At 42.2% G+C, this 11,370-nt stretch overlaps 1 long non-coding RNA gene across 1 annotated transcript; it reads left to right on the top strand.

Annotated features, from left to right (window-relative positions):
• Nucleotides 1-3,605: 3,605 nt before the first annotated feature.
• LOC135532049 (uncharacterized) lies at nucleotides 3,606-10,808 on the top strand. The gene is made up of 4 exons (XR_010454268.1): nucleotides 3,606-3,680; nucleotides 4,814-4,894; nucleotides 5,066-5,315; nucleotides 9,358-10,808. It is a non-coding gene; the product is annotated as an uncharacterized LOC135532049 (long non-coding RNA).
• Nucleotides 10,809-11,370: the final 562 nt, after the last annotated feature.

Here is an 11,370-nt window from a genome sequence, read left to right as displayed (position 1 = left end):
AATACACTTAACCTTGTCTTCTTTTGATCAGAAAATCACACATATTTAAAGTAATATTTAACTTATTTCAATCACAAGTGTAAGTTCCATGATGCTCCTCATGTAAAGCTCTATGTATGAACAATGTGTTACATATTGTCCACCAGATGGCCCAAAGAACACCTCAGTTCTGACTACAGCTGTAGGAATCATAGTGGTTGTTCTGGTTCTCATCCTCTGTTTCTCCGGCTTCATGTGGTTCAGGTGAGTATTTTTGTTGTTTTTATTTCACTTTAGAAGATGAATTAATGAATTAATAGATTAATGCATTTATAAAACAGGAAGAGGGCCTCCAATTCTCCCTCTGTCACAAGAGACACAGCAGACGATGGAGAGGTGAGTCTGTTGGAATCAGAAGGAGACTGTGATGACTGTATTCTTTGTGGAACATTTCCACTCCTCATGTTGTCTGTCCTCTCTCTCCATCAGGGAGACTCTAGTCCAGTGTGTGACAACATCTCAAACATGGCCATGACCTCTACTGCAGCACAGACAGCAGCCACAGACAACCAGGATGATGTTCACTACGCCAGAGTCCACTTCTCTGGCTCCAAAAACCAGGAAGTGCCTCTGTACTCCACCGTCCAGGTGCCTCAGCCCCAGAAAGAGGATGAGGATGTCCAGTACGCTGCTGTGAAATTCAACCTCCCCAGTGCTGCCACCCGGTGAGCATATTCTGCATTAAGGTCATTCATATGCTGCTGTTTATTGTAGGAGATGTCATCAATGAGCAAAACAGTTGACCCTTAGTGAAAACTATGAAGCCAAACTATGAACCCAACAATGGACATCTCAGGACAGTTACTATGACATGTCTATAATGAGGGAGAGATGTGATGATGGTTTGAGGAACTGTTCTTCTGTTCCAAATGGCACCCTATTCCCTATTTAGTGCACTACTTTAGACAGGGCCCTACATGGTGCCATCGTTTCGGACGCTGTCTTTGTTTCATTTTTGTTTCTCTACTTCAGACCCGCAGCAGCACAAGCAGCTGAGCAAGACTCCTCTGTTCTCTACAGTACAGTCAACAAACCCAGAACCAAGAAGACCTGACAAACCCAGAACCAAGAACTGAAAACAACAAACCCAGAACCAAGAAGACCTGACAAATCCAGAACCAAGAACTGAAAACAATAAACCCAGAACCAAGAAGACCTGACAAACCCAGAACCAAGAACTGAAAACAACAAACCCAGAACCAAGAAGACCTGACATACCCAGAACCAAGAACTGAACACAACAAACCCAGAACCAATAAGACCTTGTATATCTGGACCCGTATATAATAACTAAGTGGTATAATTAAGCAATAAGGTCAGAGGGGGTGTGGTATATTGGCCTATATACTGTACCACGGCTAAGGACTGTTCTTAAGCACGACACAACGCAGAGTTCCTGGATACAGCCGTTAGCTGTGGTATATTGGCCTATATACTGTACCACGGCTAAGGACTGTTCTTAAGCATGACACAACGCAGAGTTCCTGGATACAGCCGTTAGCTGTGGTATATTGGCCTATATACTGTACCACGGCTAAGGACTGTTCTTAAGCACGACACACCGCAGAGTTCCTGGATACAGCCGTTAGCTGTGGTATATTGGCCTATATACTGTACCATGGCTAAGGACTGTTCTTAAGCACGACACAACGCAGAGTTCCTGGATACAGCCGTTAGCTGTGGTATATTGACCATATACTACAAGCCCGAGGGCCTTATTGCTATTATAAACTGGTTACCAACATAAATAGAAAGTAAACAAATATGTTGGTGTCATACCAGTGTTCTATTGTCTGATATACTGAATGTGAAATGAAATGCTTATTCAGCCAATCAGCATCCAGGACCTAAACTTCCTGGTTTATAATAGTATCTAATAATATACAGTTAATTCAGAAAGTATTCAGACCCCTTGACTTTTTCCACATTTTGTTATGTTACAGCCTTATTCTAAAATTGAATAAATAGTATTTTTCCCCTCATCAATCTACACACAATACCCCATAATGACAAAGCAAAAACAGGTATTTAGAAAGGTTTGCAAATTGATTAAAAATAAAAAATGGAATTATCACATTACGTAAGTATACAGACCCTTTACTCAGTACTTTGTTGAAGCACCATTGGCAGCGAGTCTTTCTTGGGTATCATGCTACCAGCTTAAAACATTTTTTAGTAAATTTGGTTGTCTGTTATAAATTAAATTTGTTTCTATACACTTTATATAGAGTTTGCTAGATTTAAAAAAATATATTTGTTTAAATGTTTTTATGACAAATTTATATCACAATTTTGTCTCAAAATTCAGGAAATAAATCTGCTTGATGCAATGTTTCTCATTATTTTTAGCAAAACATTACTAATGTGTGAAATGTAAACAAATCATAAATAGGTTGCTGTAATTCAGCAGCAAAGCACCGTATAGTTCACAATCACTTTGTCCAGAGCAGCTGTTTGATGCACAAAAATGCCAGTTTATGGAAGTCACTTCACTTGATTGTCAGAGGTAACAGAGTTAACTTCTAGCTGGCTAGCTAGCTTTCGGTATCACTGAACAACGTCTGCTTCATGTAGCTAACAAGCCAACTGAGATGGCTAGTTCACTGAATTCATATGCCAGTCCAACGTCATCTCTTAATTACACAGTATCTTTACATGGTTGGTTTATTCTGTCTACATTTCTTTACATTTTTAAATGTTATTTGACATTTTATTTTGTTTATTTTCATTTGTATCTTTATTGGCTCTTTTGTTTGAATCCTCCCCTGACTCCGCCCACTTCTTCCCCGAAGTAGACCTGACTCCGCCCACTTCTTCCCCGAAGTAGACCGTGTGAGCATCGCAGATCGGATTGTCTGAATTCACTAGTTGAGTGTCAATCACAGAAAAAAAAAACATTTATGAAAATACATTTTGAGAAAATGTGAATCCCTTGTCCGTTTCCCTGACCCCTGGCAAAGACATAGAATGTGTATAGGGCAAAGATTTCAGCTTCGCCTGTTCCACTGATATGGATTCAGCTAACAAATATGGAAACTCCAATGTTCACACCAGTCTCATACTTTTAAATCCATGACGGGAAGAGTGAACTTGCACACTTGGGAAAGGGTTGGGAATCGGGACCTCAGTCTCAAGCACCTTATTACCAGTTTGATATTTTGTTATTGATCCAAGTGGATGAGGACATGATTGGGACATACGAAGAGAGACTGGAGGCTGCAGTAATGTTGAGATGCCAGTAGGGGAGCTCTAGTCTAGAACACTGGAACCTTGAGTCGCACTTTGATGGAGATGATGAGGAGTGATGGGTCACATCTTGTGAGGAAACACATTAAGAAACCATATAGAATAGTCAACACTTTGTTGTGGATCTGTATTTAAAGAAAAGACTATGTTGAAAATGGGCTGCATTTTTCCCCATTAAAAAATGTAGGCCCACTCCTCAAATGAAGAAATGTAAATAGCTGTGCAGTCTTTAGCAGTACATCCCTTTCTGACGTGCTGTTGATGCATGTGATTGTCTTAAATGCCTGACTAGGCTACTTTCACAATGTGTCAGTCACTAAAATCACACTTCTTGTTTCTATGCACAGCTATGACAGTGAATTGACTCACTGTACAAGACCTCCCCCCTTCACTCTGTAAGTACGGTTGACGAGATCATTAGATATATATATATATGTACTGTGTCATTTTACTTTTACTTACATTTTTGACACTTTGTGAATATGGAACCTGGACTGTTTTAATGTATCAGGTGAAGTTATTCACCAGCTATAGAGAGTTGTTTGCTTCTAAGACTGCAGGGTGGGAGATACAATGGCCTTGAGAACAGCAGGAAGTGTGTTGGGGGTCTTTGTCTGGTCTGTAGCAGGTGTGTGGTCTGTAGCAGGTATGGTCTCATTCATAATGTTTTAGTAATGTTATTCTGTGTGTTCAGTGACATCGTGTGTTCAGGGGCTTCTTCTTTTCTGGAATAGTTGTCTTTCACACCTCACTGAGTAACACTTAGGTCCTTTATGTGGTTTCCATTCACACTCAGCAAGTAGAGTACGGCAACAAAGTGAGGAGAAATGCTCTTTGTGTGAGGAAATGGGTCTGTAATGTATAATCGCTATCATGTGTGATTGTGTTTCAGTGTTACTGGGTCAGGGTGGCTGGAGAGTGAAGTACAGCACTCAGAGTATCTGTACCTTGAAAGGGTCAACAGTAGAGCTGTCCTGCTCTTACACATATCCCAGTGGCTATACAATCACAACAACCTTCTGGTTCACTAGAAATGATGCTGAGGGGAATCATGTGACTCTGAGTGATGGACCAGACTACACAGGTCATGTGACGTACTGTAGCAACAAGAAGAATGGCCACACCCTGACAATCAGAGATCTGAGAGAGTGTGACTCAGCTATGTGCAAGTTCAGCTTTATAACAGATCAGACCCTAAGGAAATATAGTGGTGATCCTGGAGTAATTCTGTCTGTCACAGTTACATTCAATTAAGCTAAACTGTTGAATTCCGTTTAGTTCAGTTAAATGTCTTGGTTTGTGTTTGTCTGTATAACATAGGATTTCTTCCATCTGTGCATTAGAGTGAATACTAAGTGATAAAGGGATTTACAGTGATAGTTTTTTAGTCACTTTATTTGGAAAGTCTGGATAGATGCTCTACAGATGGTCATTCTATCAACACACGTCCTGTTGATAAGTTACTGCTTTTATTTTTTACTGTGTCACAATAGTCTCTTTCTACTATTTTCCCTGTACCTTGACACAGCTCTCTCTCCAGAGTGTCCATCCTGACCCTAACTGTGACACACACACCACTGAAAATGAGGACCAGACACTCTGGCAGTAGGTATGTTATAACATATTCATATATGTGTTTATTTTGTATATAATATTTGTGTTTGTGTGTGTGAGTGGGTGACACAGAGAGGTGAACACAGAAAGTAGAAGTGAGAGAGAATGCTATAGAGCAGTGTGTAAAGTGCTCATTCTGTGTTTCCTTTGTCGCTGTCTCTCTGAGTGTGAAAATCCCCCACAGTGACACGTTCACATCTCTTCAGAGAGACTCTCAGCACTCCGTATATCAGACCATCCAGGGGAGAGAACCACCACAGAACCTGGACTGATAGAACCACCACAGAACCTGGAGGGAAGAGAACCACCACTGAACCTGGAGGGAAGAGAACCACCACAGAACCTGGACTAAACAAGTCAATAACACAGTAGAAAAAAAGGGTCTATATACATTGTGTGCAAAAGGCATGAGGGAGGTAGGCAAATAATTACAATTTTGCAGATTAACACTGGAGTGATAAATGATCAGATGGTCATGTACAGGTAGAGATATTGATGTGCAAAAGAGCAGAAAAGTAAATAAATAAAAACAGTATGGAGATGAGGTAGGTAAAATTGGGTGGGCTATTTACCAATAAGACTATGTACAGCTGCAGCTATCGGTTAGCTGCTCAGATAGCAGATGTTTGGTTGGTGAGGGAGATAAAAGTCTCCAACTTCAGCAATTTCTGCAATTTGTTCCAGTCACAGGCAGCAGAAAACTGGAACGAAAGGCGGCCAAATGAGGTGTTGGCTTTAGGGATGATCAGTGAGATACACCTGCTGGAGCGCGTGCTACGGGTGGGTGTTGCCATCGTGACCAGTGAACTGAGATAAGGCGGAGCTTTACCTAGCATGGACTTGTAGATGACCTGGAACCAGTGGGTCTTGCGACGAACATGTAGCGAGGGCCAGCTGACTGGAGCATACAAGTCGCAGTGGTGGGTGGTATAAGGTGCTTTAGTGACAAAACGGATGGCACTGTCATAAACTGCATCCAGTTTGCTGAGTAGAGTGTTGGAAGCTATTTTGTAGATGACGTCGCCGAAGTCGAGGATCGGTAGGATAGTCATTTTTACTAGGGTAAGTTTGGCGGCATGAGTGTAGGCTTTGTTGCGAAATAGAAAGCCGATTCTGGATTTGATTTTCGATTGGAGATGTTTGATATGAGTCTGGAAGGAAAGTTTACAGTCTAGACAGACACCTAGGTACTTATAGATGTCCACATATTCAAGGTCGGAACCATCCAGGGTAGTGATACTAGTCAGGCGTGCAGGTGCAGGCAGCGAACGGTTGAAAAGCACACATTTGGTTTTACTAGCGTTTAAGAGCAGTTGGAGGCCACGGAAGGAGTGTTGTATGGCATTGAAGCTTGTTTGGAGGTTAGATAGCACAGTGTCCAAGGACGGGCCGGAAGTATATAGAATGGTGTCCTCTGCGTAGAGGTGGATCAGGGAATCGCCCGCAGCAAGAGCAACATCATTGATATATACAGAGAAAAGAGTCGGCCCGAGAATTGAACCCTGTGGCACCCCCATAGAGACTGCCAGAGGACCGGACAGCATGCCCTCCGATTTGACACACTGCACTCTGTCTGCAAAGTAGTTGGTGAACCTCAAGCTGAACCTCGGCAAGACGGAGCTGCTCTTCCTCCCGGGGAAGGACTGCCCGTTCCATGATCTCGCCATCACGGTTGACAACTCCATTGTGTCCTCCTCCCAGAGCGCTAAGAACCTTGGCGTGATCCTGGACAACACCCTGTCGTTCTCAACTAACATCAAGGCGGTGGCCCGTTCCTGTAGGTCCATGCTCTACAACATCCGCAGAGTACGACCCTGCCTCACACAGGAAGCGGCGCAGGTCCGAATCCAGGCACTTGTCATCTCCCGTCTGGATTACTGCAACTCGCTGTTGGCTGGGCTCCCTGCCTGTGCCATTAAACCCCTACAACTCATCCAGAACGCCGCAGCCCGTCTGGTGTTCAACCTTCCCAAGTTCTCTCACGTCACCCCGCTCCTCCGCTCTCTCCACTGGCTTCCAGTTGAAGCTCGCATCCGCTACAAGACCATGGTGCTTGCCTACGGTGCTGTGAGGGGAACGGCACCGCAGTACCTCCAGGCTCTGATCAGGCCCTACACCCAAACAAGGGCACTGCGTTCATCCACCTCTGGCCTACTCGCCTCCCTACCACTGAGGAAGTACAGTTCCCGCTCAGCCCAGTCAAAACTGTTCGCTGCTCTGGCCCCCCAATGGTGGAACAAACTCCCTCACGACGCCAGGACAGCGGAGTCAATCACCACCTTCCGGAGACTCCTGAAACCCCACCTCTTTAAGGAATACCTAGGATAGGATAAGTAATCCTTCTCACCCCCCCCCCCCCTTAACTTCTTGAAACTCCCCATCCCGGATCCAGGTTTGTGACTAAAGCCTCAGGCTCATTAGCATAACGCAACGTTAACGATTTCTGAAAATCGCAAATAAAATGAAAATAATGCGTCTGCTCTCAAGCTTAGCCTTTTCTTAACAACACTGTCATCTCAGATTTTCAAAATATGCTTTTGAACCATATAAATTGACTAATTTGTGTAAGAGTATGCAAAGCTAGCATAGCATTTTGAGTAGCATTTAGCACGCAACATTTTCACAAAAACCAGATAACCAAATAAATAAAATCATTTACCTTTGAAGAGCTTCTGATGTTTTCAATGAGGAGACTCTCAGTTACATACCAAATGCGCAGTTTTTCCTGAAAGCGTCTGTGTGTAGGAGAAATCGTTCCGTTTTCTACATTGCGTCTGGCTACCGAAACGAACCGAAAATTCAGTCACCTACAACGTAAAACTTTTTCCGGATTAACTACATAATATCGACCGAAACATGGCAAACGTTGTTTGGAATCAATCCTCAAGGTGTTTTTTCACATATCTCTTCATTGATATGCAGTTCGTGGAAGCTTGCTTTCCTCTCTGTATCCCATGGAAAAATACTGGCAGGTGACTTTTGCGCACCAATTTCGGCGCAGGACACCGGGCGGACACCTGGTAAATGTGGTCTCTTATGGTCAATCTTCCAATGATCTGCCTACAAATACGTCACAATGCTGCAGACACCTTGGGGAAACGACAGAAAGGGCAGGCTCATTCCTCTCGCATTCACAGCCATATAAGGAGACAATGGAAAACAGAGCCTCAAAAATCCTTGTCATTTCCTGGATGCCATCTCATCTTGGTTTTGCCTGAAGCTCACGTTCTAGGGCACGCACAGAGAATATCTTGGTATTTCTGGACACGTCAGAGTGTTTTCTTTCGAATGCTATCAATTATATGCATAGTCGAGCATCTTTTTGTGACAAAATATCTTGTTTAAAACGGGAACGTTTTTATCCAAAAATGAAATAGCGCCCCCATAGATGTAAGAGGTTAAATTATTTAGATGCACTATTGTAAAGTGGCTGTTCCACTGGATGTCATAAGGTGAATTCACCAATTTGTAAGTCGCTCTGGATAAGAGTGTCTGCCAAATGACTTAAATGTAAATGTAATGTGAACCAGGCAAGGCAGTCATCAGAAAAACCAAGGCTACTGAGTCTGCCGATAAGAATATGGTGACTGACAGAGTCGAAAGCCTTGGCAAGGTTGATGAAGACGGCTGCACAGTACTGTCTTTTATCGATGGCCGTTATGATATCGTTTAGTACCTTGAGCATGGCTGAGGTGCACCCGTGACCGGCTCGGAAACCAGATTGCACAGCGGAGAAGGTACGGTGGGATTCGAGATGGTCAGTGACCTGTTTGTTGACTTGGCTTTCGAAGACCTTAGATAGGCAGGGCAGGATGGATATAGGTCTGTAACAGTTTGGGTCCAGGGTGTCTCCCCCTTTGAAGAGGGGGATGACTGCGGCAGCTTTCCAATCTTATAAAGAACATGTGAACACACAGACAGCATCAAGGTTATGCTGCTGCTTATTGGAGGAGAGGACAGTGATGCCATTAAAATAAGCAAAACAGTTGATCCCTAGTGACCTCTCATTGCTCCCTGATAACTCCCTCCATCACTATCTGAGGGCTGAAGGAGAAATCTTCATGTCAAGTGACATTTCATTGAACTCTATGGTGAACTCTAGGGGCATACTATGGTGTGACAGTGAACATTTTGAAAAGTTGCAATAGTATTCTTCAGGCCAAATGGCATTTCCTGAAACTAAAAACTCAACCATTTACATCTCAAGACAGTTACTATGATATGTCTATAATGAAGGAGGGATGTGATGTGATGATGGTTTTGACTAACTACTCTGCTAACTACTAACTACTAACTACTAACTACTAACTACTACTACTAACTACTAACTACTGCTTGCATTCCAAATGGCACCCTATTCCCTATTTAGTTCACTACTGGTCTAAAGTAGTGCATGCAAAAAGGAGTAGGGTGCCATTTGGGACTCACAATCAGTTTAACGTCTGTTTCTTTCTCCAGGTCCACGGTGGTACAAGCAGCTGAGGAGGATCCCTCTGTTCTCTACAGTACAGTCAACAAACCCAGAACCAAGACGACCTGAACACAATAAACCCAGAACCAAGAAGACCTGAACACAATAAACCCAGAACCAAGAAGACCTGACAAACCCAGAACCAAGAACTGAAAACAACAAACCCAGAACCAAGAAGAACTGAAAACAACAAACCCAGAACCAAGAAGAACTGAAAACAACAAACCCAGAACCAAGAACTGAAAACAACAAACCCAGAACCAAGAACTGAAAACAACAAACCCAGAACCAAGAACTGAACACAACAAACCCAGATCCAAGAACTGAACACAACAAACCCAGAACCAAGAACTGAACACAACAAACCCAGAACCAAGAACTGAACACAACAAACCCAGAACCAAGAACTGAACACAACAAACCCAGAACCAAGAACTGAAAACAACAAACCCAGAACCAAGAACTGAAAACAACAAACCCAGAACCAAGAACTGAAAACAACAAACCCAGAACCAAGAACTGAACACAACAAACCCAGAACCAAGAACTGAAAACAACAAACCCAGAACCAAGAAGACCTTGTATATCTGGACCCGTATATAATAACTAAGTGGTATAATTAAGCAATAAGGTCAGAGGGGGTGTGGTATATTGGCCTATATACTTTACCACGGCTAAGGACTGTTCTTAAGCACGACACAACGCAGAGTTCCTGGATACAGCCGTTAGCTGTGGTATATTGGCCTATATACTGTACCACGGCTAAGGACTGTTCTTAAGCATGACACAACGCAGAGTTCCTGGATACAGCCGTTAGCTGTGGTATATTGGCCTATATACTGTACCACGTCTAATGACTGTTGTTCTGCACAACGCAGAGTGCCTTGATACAGCCCTTAGCCGTGGTATATTGAGCATCTACTACAAGCCCGAGGGCCTTATTACTATTATAAACTGGTTACCAACATAAATGGAAAGTAAACAAATATGTTGGTGTCATACCAGTGTTCTATTGTCTGATATACTGAATGTGAAATGAAATGCTTATTCAGCAAATCATGATCCAGGACCTAAACTACCTGGTTTATAATAGTATCTAATAATATACAGTGCATTCAGAAAGTATTCAGACCCCTTGACTTTTTCCACATTTTGTTATGTTACAGCCTTATTCTAAAATTGAATAAATAGTTTTTTCCCCTCATCAATCTACACACAATACCCCATAATGACAAAGCAAAAACAGGTATTTAGAAAGTTTTGCAAATGGATTCAAAATACAAAATGGAAGTATCACATTACGTAAGTATACAGACCCTTTACTCAGTACTTTGTTGAAGCACCATTGGCAGTGAGTCTTTCTTGGGTATCATGCTACCAGCTTAAAACATGTTTTAGTAAATTTGGTTGTCTGTTACCCAAATAAATTAAATGTGTTTCTATACACTTTATAGAGTTTGCTAGATTTTAAAAAATATATATTTGTTTAAATGTTTTTATGACAAATTTATATCACAATTTTGCCTCAAAATTCTTGAAGTAGTTCTGCTTGATGCAATGTTTCTTATTACTTTTATCAAAACATTACTAATGTGTGAAGTGTAAACAAATCATAAAAATGCTGCTGTAATTCAGCGCAACGCACCGTATAGTTCACAACCACTTTGTCCAGAGCAGCTGTGTGATGCACAAAAATGCCAGTTTATGGAAGTCACTTCACTTGATTGTCAGTGGTAACAGAGTTAACTTCTAGCTGGCTAGCTCGCTTTCGGTATCACTGAACAACGTCTGCTTCATGAAGCTAACAAGCCAACTGAGATGGCTAGTTCACTGAATTCATATGCCTGTCCAACGTCAACTCTTTTTCTTTACATGGTTGGTTTATTCTGTCTACATTTCTTTACATTTTCAAATGTTATTTGACATTTTATTTTGTGTATTTTCATTTGTATCTTTATCTGCTGCCATCTTCTGTTTGAATCCTCCCCTGACTCCGCCCA

Source organism: Oncorhynchus masou, unplaced genomic scaffold (assembly GCF_036934945.1).
Source record: "Oncorhynchus masou masou isolate Uvic2021 unplaced genomic scaffold, UVic_Omas_1.1 unplaced_scaffold_1704, whole genome shotgun sequence".
NCBI lineage: Eukaryota > Metazoa > Chordata > Actinopteri > Salmoniformes > Salmonidae > Oncorhynchus > Oncorhynchus masou.
The sequence above is the reverse complement of the archived record's forward strand: the minus strand, read 5'-3'. Positions and strand labels throughout refer to the sequence as shown.